Source organism: Pimephales promelas, chromosome 21 (assembly GCF_988280905.1).
Source record: "Pimephales promelas chromosome 21, fPimPro1.hap1.1, whole genome shotgun sequence".
Taxonomy (NCBI): Eukaryota; Metazoa; Chordata; class Actinopteri; order Cypriniformes; family Leuciscidae; genus Pimephales; species Pimephales promelas.
In genome coordinates, this window is record NC_142789.1 from 31,095,614 (window position 1) to 31,106,035 (window position 10,422).

Consider the following 10,422-nt stretch of genomic DNA (forward strand, 5'->3'; position numbering starts at 1 on the left):
ACGCTGGGCGCCATGTTTTACGGTGTGCGCTTTAAACTTAACACCTTTTAACCTTATTTATTATCCTCAGGTTAGGTTGAGTAAGTCAAATCTGCCCTAAATCATAAGCATTCGAATGGTATTTACAATTGTTCAGATGACTTCTCTGTGGTCAGTTATTGCTTAAGGTTTATTAACACTGTTCGACGATTACTTGTAATTAGCATTAGTTATTTATTAATGTAAATATTCCAGAAATAAAAGTTAGGCTAACTTAAATTCTTCATGCTCCAAAAACTCTGCAGTCTACTCCTGTGTAAGGGAAATTATTATGGACATCAGCTATGCTAAGTATTTCCCATCTATTTTCTGCTGTTATCTCAGGACGCTTGTCCTGAGAAATGGCGTTTGTCAACTCCAGTTTGTCGGAGCTGCTGTAATGCACGTGGGAGCGAACAACATCAGGCTGAGGTTCTGAAGAAGTTCTACAGGAGCCTGATCGAGATGGTACGCAACATAACGCCTGAAGCTACGATCATCGTGTCTGGGCCGCTTCCCACGTACAGAAAAGGACAGGAAAGGTTCAGTAGATTATTTGCATGCACCTAATAAATAGTAAGTCAAAGTCCAAATCACAGTCTTTGTTGTCCAAACTTAAATGATATGCTTGGTGTGGAACATTATCTTGAAACTGTGTCTATTCCTCGTTTAGTGACGCCTGTGGAGAGACGACTCTGCCTGTGAGCTGCTGGATCGGCGTCAGCACTTGAAACATCACACGCCGATGCTCACAAGTCAGTGGTTAGTTACTCTTTGACTCTGACTTCGTCTACTCCATGCGTTTCTCTGCCCAGGAGGACGCGATTATCTCTGGCTTCATTCAGTCCAGCACCGACACAACACCATGGATCACACAGCGGAAGACACGAGCCAGGACCAGAGCTAGAACCTCTCCGCCGCCCCTCCCAGTCTTGGAGATCTCGACCCGGAACCGCTTCTCCCCTCTTTGCGAGTCGGAACGCGACGACGCCGTGGTCATCGGCACGCCAATGGACTGTCATGTCCGTGCTACCTCAGGTAAGGATAAGGTGCGCACTCACTGCTTTCCTGGTGCTCATGTTATTGATGTTGCTGCACAGGTTCCCGAGATCCTGAACGGTGATAAGCGCGCCACAGCTGTTGTGCTGAACTAGGGAGTGAACGACATCAGGCTGAGGTTCTAAAGAAGGACTACAGGAGCCTGATCGAGACGGTACGCAACACATCGCCTGAAGCAACGAGCCTTGCACATCTAACCCTTTCTGGGTCTTCTTTAAATCTTTTCTAGTTTTTTTTTGTTTTCGACTAAGTTTCACTAGTCGTTTTCTAATTTATTTATCTTTAAAAAAGAAAATAAATTTCTAATCCTTAAGCACATCCACGCACACGCTATTTAGCTGGCGCTTAACTGTTCAATTACTGGCCAGAATTGAACAGTTAAAGCCCCATGCTGGGTGCCATGTTTTACGGTGTGTGCTTGAACCTTAACACCTTTTAACCTTATTATTTATTATCCTCAGGTTAGGTCGAGTAAGTCAAATCTGCCCTAAATCATTAGCATTCGATTGGTATTTACAATTGTTCAGATGACTTCTCTGTGGTCAGTTCTTGCTTAAGGTTTATTAACAACACTGTTAGACGATTACTTGAAATTAGCATTAGTTATTTATTAATGTAAATATTCCAGAAAAAAATTAGGCTCAAACTTAAATTCTTTATGCTCAAACTCTGGAATCTACTCCTGTGTAAGGGAAATCATTATGGACATCAGCTATGCTAATTATTTCCCATCTGTTTTCTGCTGTTATCTCGGGACACTTGTCCTGAGAAAAATGGCGTTTGTCAACTTCAGTTTGTCGGAGCTGCTGTACTGCACGTGGGAGTGAACGACATCAGGCTGAGGTTCTGAAGTTCTACAGGAGCCTGATCGAGATGGTACGCAACACATCGCCTGAAGCTACGATCATTGTGTCTGGGCTGCTTCCCACGTACAGACAAGGACAGGAAAGAATCAGTAGATTATTTGCGCACACCTAATAAATAGTAAGTCAAAGTCCAAATCACAGTCTTTGTTGTCCAAACTTAATTGATAAGCTTAGTGTGGAACATTATCTTGAAACTGTATCTATTCCTTGTTTAGTGACTCCTGTGGAGAGTCAAATCTGCCTGTGAGCTGCTGGATCGGCGGTCAGCGCTTAACATCACACGCCGATGCTCACAAGTCAGTGGTCAGTTACTCTTTGACTCTGACTTCATCTACTCCATGCGTTTCTCTGACCAGGAGGACGTGATCATCTCTGGCTTCATTCACTCCGGCACCGACACACCATGGATCACACAGCGGAAGACACGAGCCAGGACCAGAGCTAGAACCTCTCCGCCGCCCCTCCCGGTCTTGGAGATCTCGACCCGGAACCGCTTCTCCCCTTTTAGCGAGTCGTAACGCGACGCCACCGTGATCATGGGCACATCCATGGTCCGTCATGTCCGTGCTACCTCAGGTAAGGATAAGGTGCGCACTCACTGCTTTCCTGGTCCTCATGTTCTTGATGTTGCTGCACAGGTTTCCGAGATCCTGAATGGTGATGAGCGCATCGGAGCTGTTGTGCTGAACGTGGGTGTGAACGACATCAGGCTGAGGTTCTAAATAAGGACTACAGGAGCCTGATCGAGACGCAACACATCGCCTGAAGCAATAATCGTGTCTGCACTGCTTCCCACTTACAGACATGACTAGTAAGTCAAAGTCCAAATCACAGTTTTTGTTGTCCAAATTTAATTGATATGCTTAGTGTGGAACATTATATTGAAATTGTGTCTGTTCCTCGTTTAGTGACGCCTGTGGAGAGACGACTCGACGCCTGTGGGCTGTGAGCTGCTGGATCAGTGGTCAGCACTTGAAACATCACACGCTGATGCTCACAAGTCAGTGGTTGGTTACTCTTTGACTCTGACTTCATCTGCTCCATGCGTTTCTCTGCCAGGAGGACGCGATCATCTCTGGCTTCATTCACTCCGGCACCGACACAACACCATGGATCACACAGCGGAAGACACGAGCCAGGACCAGAGCTAGAACCTCTCCGCCGCCCCTCCCGGTCTTGGAGATCTCGACCCGGAACCGCTTCTCCCCTCTTGGTGAGTCGGAACGTGACGCCAACGTGATCATGGGCACGTCCGTGGTCCGTCATGTCCGTGCTACCTCAGGTAAGGATAAGGTGCGCACTCGCTGCTTTCCTGGTGCTCATGTTCTTGATGTTGCTGCACAGGTTCCTGAGATCCTGAACGGTGATGAGCGCGTCGCAGCTGTTTTGCTGAACGTGGGAGCGAATGACATCAGGCTGAGGTTCTGAAGGACTACAGGAGCCTGATCGAGACGGTACGCAACACATCGCCTGAAGCAACGAGCCTTGCACATCTAACCCTTTCTGGGTCTTCTTTAAATAATTTTTTCTAGATTTTTTTTTTTCCGACTACGTTTCACTAGTCGTCTTCTAATTGATTTATCTTTAAAAAAGAAAATAAATTTCTAATCCTTAAGCACATCCACGCACACGCTATTTAGCTGGCGCTTAACTGTTCAATTACTGGCCAGATTTGAACAGTTAAAGCCCCACGTTGGGCACCATGTTTTACGGTGTGTGCTTTAATCTGAACACCTTTTAACCTTATTTATTATCCTCAGGTTAGGTCGAGTAAGTCAAATCTGCCCTAAATCATTAGCGTTCGATTGGTATTTACAATTGTTCAGATGACTTCTCTGTGGTCAGTTCTTGCTTAAGGTTTATTAACACTGCTAGACGATTACTTGTAATTAGCATTAGTTATTTATTAATGTAAATATTCCAGAAATAAAAGTTAGGCTCAAATTTAAATTCCTCATGCTCAAACTCTGGAATCTACTCCTGTGTAAGGGAAATCATTATGGACATCAGCTATGCTAATTATTTCCCATCTGTTTTCTGCTGTTATCTCGAGACGCTTGTCCTGAGAAAAATGGCGTTTGTCAACTCCAGTTTGTCGGAGCTGCTGTACTGCACGTGGGAGTGAACGACATCAGGCTGAGGTTCTGAAGTTCTACAGGAGCCTGATCGAGACGGTACCCAACACATCGCCTGAAGCTACGATCATCGTGTCTGGGCCGCTTCCCACGTACAGACAAGGACAGGAAAGGTTCAGTAGATTATTTGCACACACCTAATAAATAGTAAGTCAAAGTCCAAATCACAGTCTTTGTTGTCCAAACTTAAATGATATGCTTGGTGTGGAACATTATCTTGAAACTGTGTCTATTCCTCGTTTAGTGACGCCTGTGGAGAGACGACTCTGCCTGTGAGCTGCTGGATCGGCGTCAGCACTTGAAACATCACACGCCGATGCTCACAAGTCAGTGGTTAGTTACTCTTTGACTCTGACTTCGTCTACTCCATGCGTTTCTCTGCCCAGGAGGATGCGATTATCTCTGGCTTCATTCAGTCCAGCACTGACACAACACCATGGATCACACAGCGGAAGACACGAGCCAGGACCAGAGCTAGAACCTCTCCGCCGCCCCTCCCAGTCTTGGAGATCTCAACCCGGAACCGCTTCTCCCCTCTTTGCGAGTCGGAACGCGACGACGCCGTGGTCATCGGCACGCCAATGGTCTGTCATGTCCGTGCTACCTCAGGTAAGGATAAGGTGCGCACTCACTGCTTTCCTGGTGCTCATGTTCTTGATGTTGCTGCACAGGTTCCTGAGATCCTGAACGGTGATGAGCGTGTCGGAGCTGTTGTGCTGAACGTGGGAGCGAACGACATCAGGCTGAGGTTCTGAAGGACTACAGGAGCCTGATCGAGACGGTACGCAACACATCGCCTGAAGCAACGAGCCTTGCACATCTAACCCTTTCTGGGTCTTCTTTAAATAATCTTTTCTAGATTATTTTTTTTCGACTAAGTTTCACTAGTCGTCTTCTAATTGATTTTATCTTTAAAAAAGAAAATAAATTTCTAATCCTTAAGCACATCCACGCACACGGTATTTAGCTGGGGCTTCACTGTTCAATTACTGGCCAGAATTGAACATTTAAAGCCCCAAGTTGGGTGCCATGTTTTACGGTGTGTGCTTTAATCTTAACACCTTTTAACCTTATTATTTATTATCCTCAGGTTAGGTAGAGTAAGTCAAATCTGCCCTAAATCATTAGCGTTCGATTGGTATTTACAATTGTTCAGATGACTTCTCTGTGGTCAGTTCTTGCTTAAGGTTTATTAACACTGCTAGACGATTACTTGTAATTAGCATTAGTTATTTATTAATGTAAATATTCCAGAAAAAAGTTAGGCTCAAACTTAAATTCTTTATGCCCAAACTCTGGAATCTACTCCTGTGTAAGGGAAATCATTATGGACATCAGCTATGCTAATTATTTCCCATCTGTTTTCTGCTGTTATCTCGGGACGCTTGTCCCCAGAAAAATGGCATTTGTCAACTCCAGTTTGTCGGAGCTGCTGTACTGCACGTGGGAGTGAACGACATCAGGCTGAGGTTCTGAAGTTCTACAGGAGCCTGATCGAGATGGTACGCAACACATCGCCTGAAGCTACGATCATTGTGTCTGGACCGCTTCCCACGTACAGACAAGGACAGGAAAGAATCAGTAGATTATTTGCACACACCTAATAAATAGTAAGTCAAAGTCCAAATCACAGTCTTTGTTGTCCAAACTTAATTGATATGCTTATTGTGGAACATTATCTTGAAACTGTGTCTATTCCTCGTTTAGTGACTCCTGTGGAGAGACGACTCTGCCTGTGAGCTGCTGGATTGGCGGCCAGCGCTTGAAACATCACACGCTGATGCTCACAAGTCAGTGGTTAGTTACTCTTTGACTCTGACTTCATCTACTCCATGCGTTTCTCTGCCCAGGAGGACGCGATCATCTCTGGCTTTATTCACTTCGGCACCGACACAACACCATGGATCACACAGCGGAAGACACAAGCCAGGACCAGAGCAAGAACCTCTCCGCCACCCCTCCCGGTCTTGGAGATCTCAACCCGGAACCGCTTCTCCCCTCTTTGCGAGTCGGAACGCGACGCCACCGTGATCATGGGCACGTCCATGGTCAGTCATGTCTGTGCTACCTCAGGTAAGGATAAGGTGCGCACTCACTGCTTTCCTGGTGCTCATGTTCTTGATGTTGCTGCACAGGTTCCCGAGATCCTGAACGGTGATGAGCGCGTCGCAGCTGTTGTGCTGAACGTGGGAGTGAACGACATCAGGCTGAGGTTCTAAAGGACTACAGGAGCCTGATCGAGATGGTACGCAACACATCGCCTGAAGCAACGAGCCTTGCACATCTAACCCTTTCTGGGTCTTCTTTAAATCTTTTCTAGATTTTTTTTGTTTTCGACTAAGTTTCACTAGTCGTCTTCTAATTGATTTATGTTTAAAAAAGAAAATAAATTTCTAATCCTTAAGCACATCCACGCACACGCTATTTAGCTGGCGCTTAACTGTTCAATTACTGGCCAGAATTGAACAGTTAAAGCCCCATGCTGAGTGCCATGTTTTACGGTGTGTGCTTGAACCTTAACACCTTTTAACCTTATTATTTATTATCCTCAGGTTAGGTCGAGTAAGTCAGATCTGCCCTAAATCATTAGCATTCGATTGGTATTTACAATTGTTCAGATGACTTCTCTGTGGTCAGTTCTTGCTTAAGGTTTATTAACAACACTGCTAGACGATTACTTGTAATTAGCATTAGTTATTTATTAATGTTAATATTCCAGAAAAAAATTAGGCTCAAACTTAAATTCTTTATGCTCAAACTCTGGAATCTACTCCTGTGTAAGGGAAATCATTATGGACATCAGCTATGCTAATTATTTCCCATCTGTTTTCTGCTGTTATCTCGGGACACTTGTCCCGAGAAAAATGGCGTTTGTCAACTTCAGTTTGTCGGAGCTGCTGTACTGCACGTGGGAGTGAACGACATCAGGCTGAGGTTCTGAAGTTCTACAGGAGCCTGATCGAGATGGTACGCAACACATCGCCTGAAGCTACGATCATTGTGTCTGGGCTGCTTCCCACGTACAGACAAGGACAGGAAAGGTTCAGTAGATTATTTGCGCACACCTAATAAATAGTAAGTCAAAGTCCAAATCACAGTCTTTGTTGTCCAAACTTAATTGATAAGCTTAGTGTGGAACATTATCTTGAAACTGTGTCTATTCCTCGTTTAGTGACTCCTGTGGAGAGTCAAATCTGCCTGTGAGCTGCTGCATCGGCGGTCAGCGCTTAACATCACACGCCGATGCTCACAAGTCAGTGGTTAGTTACTCTTTGACTCTGACTTCATCTACTCCATGCGTTTCTTTGCCCAAGAGGACGTGATCATCTCTGGCGTCATTCACTCCGGCACTGACACAACACCATGGATCACACAGAGGAAGACACGAGCCAGGACCAGAGCTAGAACCTCTCCGCCGCCCCTCCCGGTCTTGGAGATCTCGACCCGGAACCGCTTCTCTCCTCTTAGCGAGTCGGAACGCGACGCCACCGTGATCATGTGCACGTCCATGGTCCGTCATTTCCGTGCTACCTCAGGTAAGGATAAGGTGCGCACTCACTGCTTTCCTGGAGCTCATGTTATTGATGTTGCTGCACAGGTTCCCGAGATCCTGAACGGTGATGAGCGCGTCGGAGCTGTTGTGCTGAATGTGGGAGCGAATGACATCAGGCTGAGGTTCTGAAGAAGGGCTACAGGAGCCTGATCGAGACGGTACGCAACACATTGCCTGAAGCTACAATCGTGTCTGGACCGCTTCCCACTTACAGACATGACTAGTAAGTCAAAGTCCAAATCAGTTTTTGTTGTCCAAACTTAATTGATTTGCTTAGTGTGGAACATTATATTGAAACTGTGTCTGTTCCTCGTTTAGTGACGCCTGTGGAGAGACAACTCGACGCCTGTGGGCTGTGAGCTGCTGGATCGGCGGTCCGTGCTTGAAACATCACACGGCAATGCTCACAAGTCAGTGGTTAGTTACTCTTTGACTCTGACTTTGTCTACTCCATGCGTTTCTCTGCCCAGGAGGACGTGATCATCTCTGGCTTCATTCACTCCGGCGCCGACACAACACCATGGATCACACAGCGGAAGACCAGAGCTAGACTGTTTCTCCTGGTTCCATCTCTTGGACTGATGTCTCTGCCTGTAAGGCTATCTTTTGCCATTCTAATATACGAGATTCACCCCATGTACATGGTTGTATAAAAGTCATGCTGGATTTTTCCTGGGCTTTTGCTGCCATAGCTTAGCCTCTTTGGAATAGACTTATTAGAGTTTCAATCACCCTTCAACTTATTTCTTATGTGCACATCTGACCCGTTTTGGGTGTTAAATAATCTTTTCTAGATTAGTATCTTTTTTTTTGACTAAGTTTGTCTAGTCATCTTCTATTTGGTGATGTATCTTTTTCTTTTTTTTTTCCAAAAAAAGAAATGTTTTTAATCCTTATGCATATCCACGCACATGCTGTTTAGAAGGCACTTAACTGTTCAATTAGTGGCCAGAATTGAACAGTTAAAGCCCCACGTTGGGCGCCATGTTTTACGGTGTGTGCGCTTTAATTTTAACACTTATAACATTATTACTTTTTATCCTTAGGTTAGGTCGAGTAAGTCAAATCTGCCCTAAATCGTAAGCATTTGAATGGTACTTACAATTTGTTCAGATGACTTCTCTGTGGTCAGTTCTTGCTTAAGGATTATTAACGACACTGCTAGACAATTGCTTGTAATTAACATTAGTTATTTATTAATGCAAATATTCCAGAAATAAAAGTTAGGCTCAAACTTAAATAATTTATGCTCAAACTCTGGAATATCCTTCCCGATATAGTTTGACGCTCTGACTCGCTGTCAAAGTTTAAAACTAGACTAAAGACTCATCTCTTTGGCCAAGCATTCACATACTGCTTACCTTTTATTCCTCTGTTGAATCAGATCAAATGCTTTTAATACTTTAAAACTTGAAGAGTCTGTAGGTTACTTGTATAGGTTGCATAGTATTTACAGTCATTACTTTTCCTGTTTGTATTGCGTGAATGATGGGTGGTTGGGCAGATATTGTGTTATTGCGGTAGGTGGTATGCCATACGGAACCGTTGCCAATGAAACGCATTACCGCGATAGTGGGGCTCGACAGCCTTAGTCAAACGTGTTGGCGTGTATGGTTGGGTTGTGGAGAGTTTGTGAGATTGTGCTTTTTAATATCTACTCCTATGTAATGGAAATCATTATGAACATCAGCTATGCTAATTATTTCCCGTCTGTTTTCTGCTGTTATCTCGGGACGCTTGTCCCGAGAAAAATGGCGTTCGTCAGCTCCAGTTTGTATCCAGCCTCTCATGGAGACTTCAGATGCCCCAACACCTGCAATGAGAAGACTATATGCCTGTGAAGAGACGACTCAACACCTGTGAAAGATGACTCGACACCTGTGGAGAGATGACTCAATGCTGGCGATATGTTATGCCCTTAATATTACATGATTAACTAAATGTACTTTTCTGTAATGCACTTTCTGTAAAGCTGCTTTGAAACAAGTATTGTGAAAAGCATTATACTAATAAACTTAAATTGAATTGAGTTCACTTGCAGGATCAACAGACATAGAGCTTATAGTGGGGGAGCATCACTGCTAAGCAGACAGGTGAGCATACAGGTACGTAATCCTCTTCTTTATGTGACAGACAGAGAACTTATGGCTGGAGGTTTCACTGGAAAAGCAGTCGGTTAAGCGTTCACTACGTGTCTCTTCGCAGTGGGCTGCCAGATAAATACACTCAACTGTCTGTGGAGTACAACAATGTTAGCCTCTTCTTATGCAGTCAGAATGTGATAAACTCAGGTAAGAAGTGGACATCCAGGGGTTTAGGTTCACACTTCACACAGCAAACAGTGCATCACTTCATCTCAACAATTCAGCACTCAGTGGGAAATGCACATATGGCTTATGGCTGTCGCCCATCTTCTGAACTGGGATTCACATCAAGAGGTCCCACAGACACAAGAGAGGAGGATGGAAATTGATTTGGACTACTCATGATCTCTCACAAATCATCTTCTGTCCCATGGTTACCTCCTTCTCATTGAATCAGCCTGCTCTTTCTCCCAACTCACAGCACCGTGCCCGTTTGCCGGCCCCGCTTCCTCTTCACCACGGCTCACACTTTCTCTGAGAGCACTGCTCCCAAAACAATGCCCGTTTGGTCTGTACTTTCTCCTTTTATACTCCTCTAATCGCAACATGTCCCAATCGCAAAGCTTTACTCCCCCATGCACAGCTGCCAACAATGTTCGGCTGATCACCCCATTTTCGTGGACTTTTGCACTACTCTGGAACTAGCC

At 44.9% G+C, this 10,422-nt stretch overlaps 1 long non-coding RNA gene across 1 annotated transcript; it reads left to right on the plus strand.

Annotated features, from left to right (window-relative positions):
• The first annotated feature begins 7,256 nt into the window (after positions 1-7,256).
• LOC148970503 (uncharacterized) lies at positions 7,257-8,839 on the plus strand. The gene is made up of 3 exons (XR_016148556.1): positions 7,257-7,854; positions 7,950-8,005; positions 8,102-8,839. It is a non-coding gene; the product is annotated as an uncharacterized LOC148970503 (long non-coding RNA).
• The last annotated feature ends 1,583 nt before the right edge of the window (positions 8,840-10,422 follow it).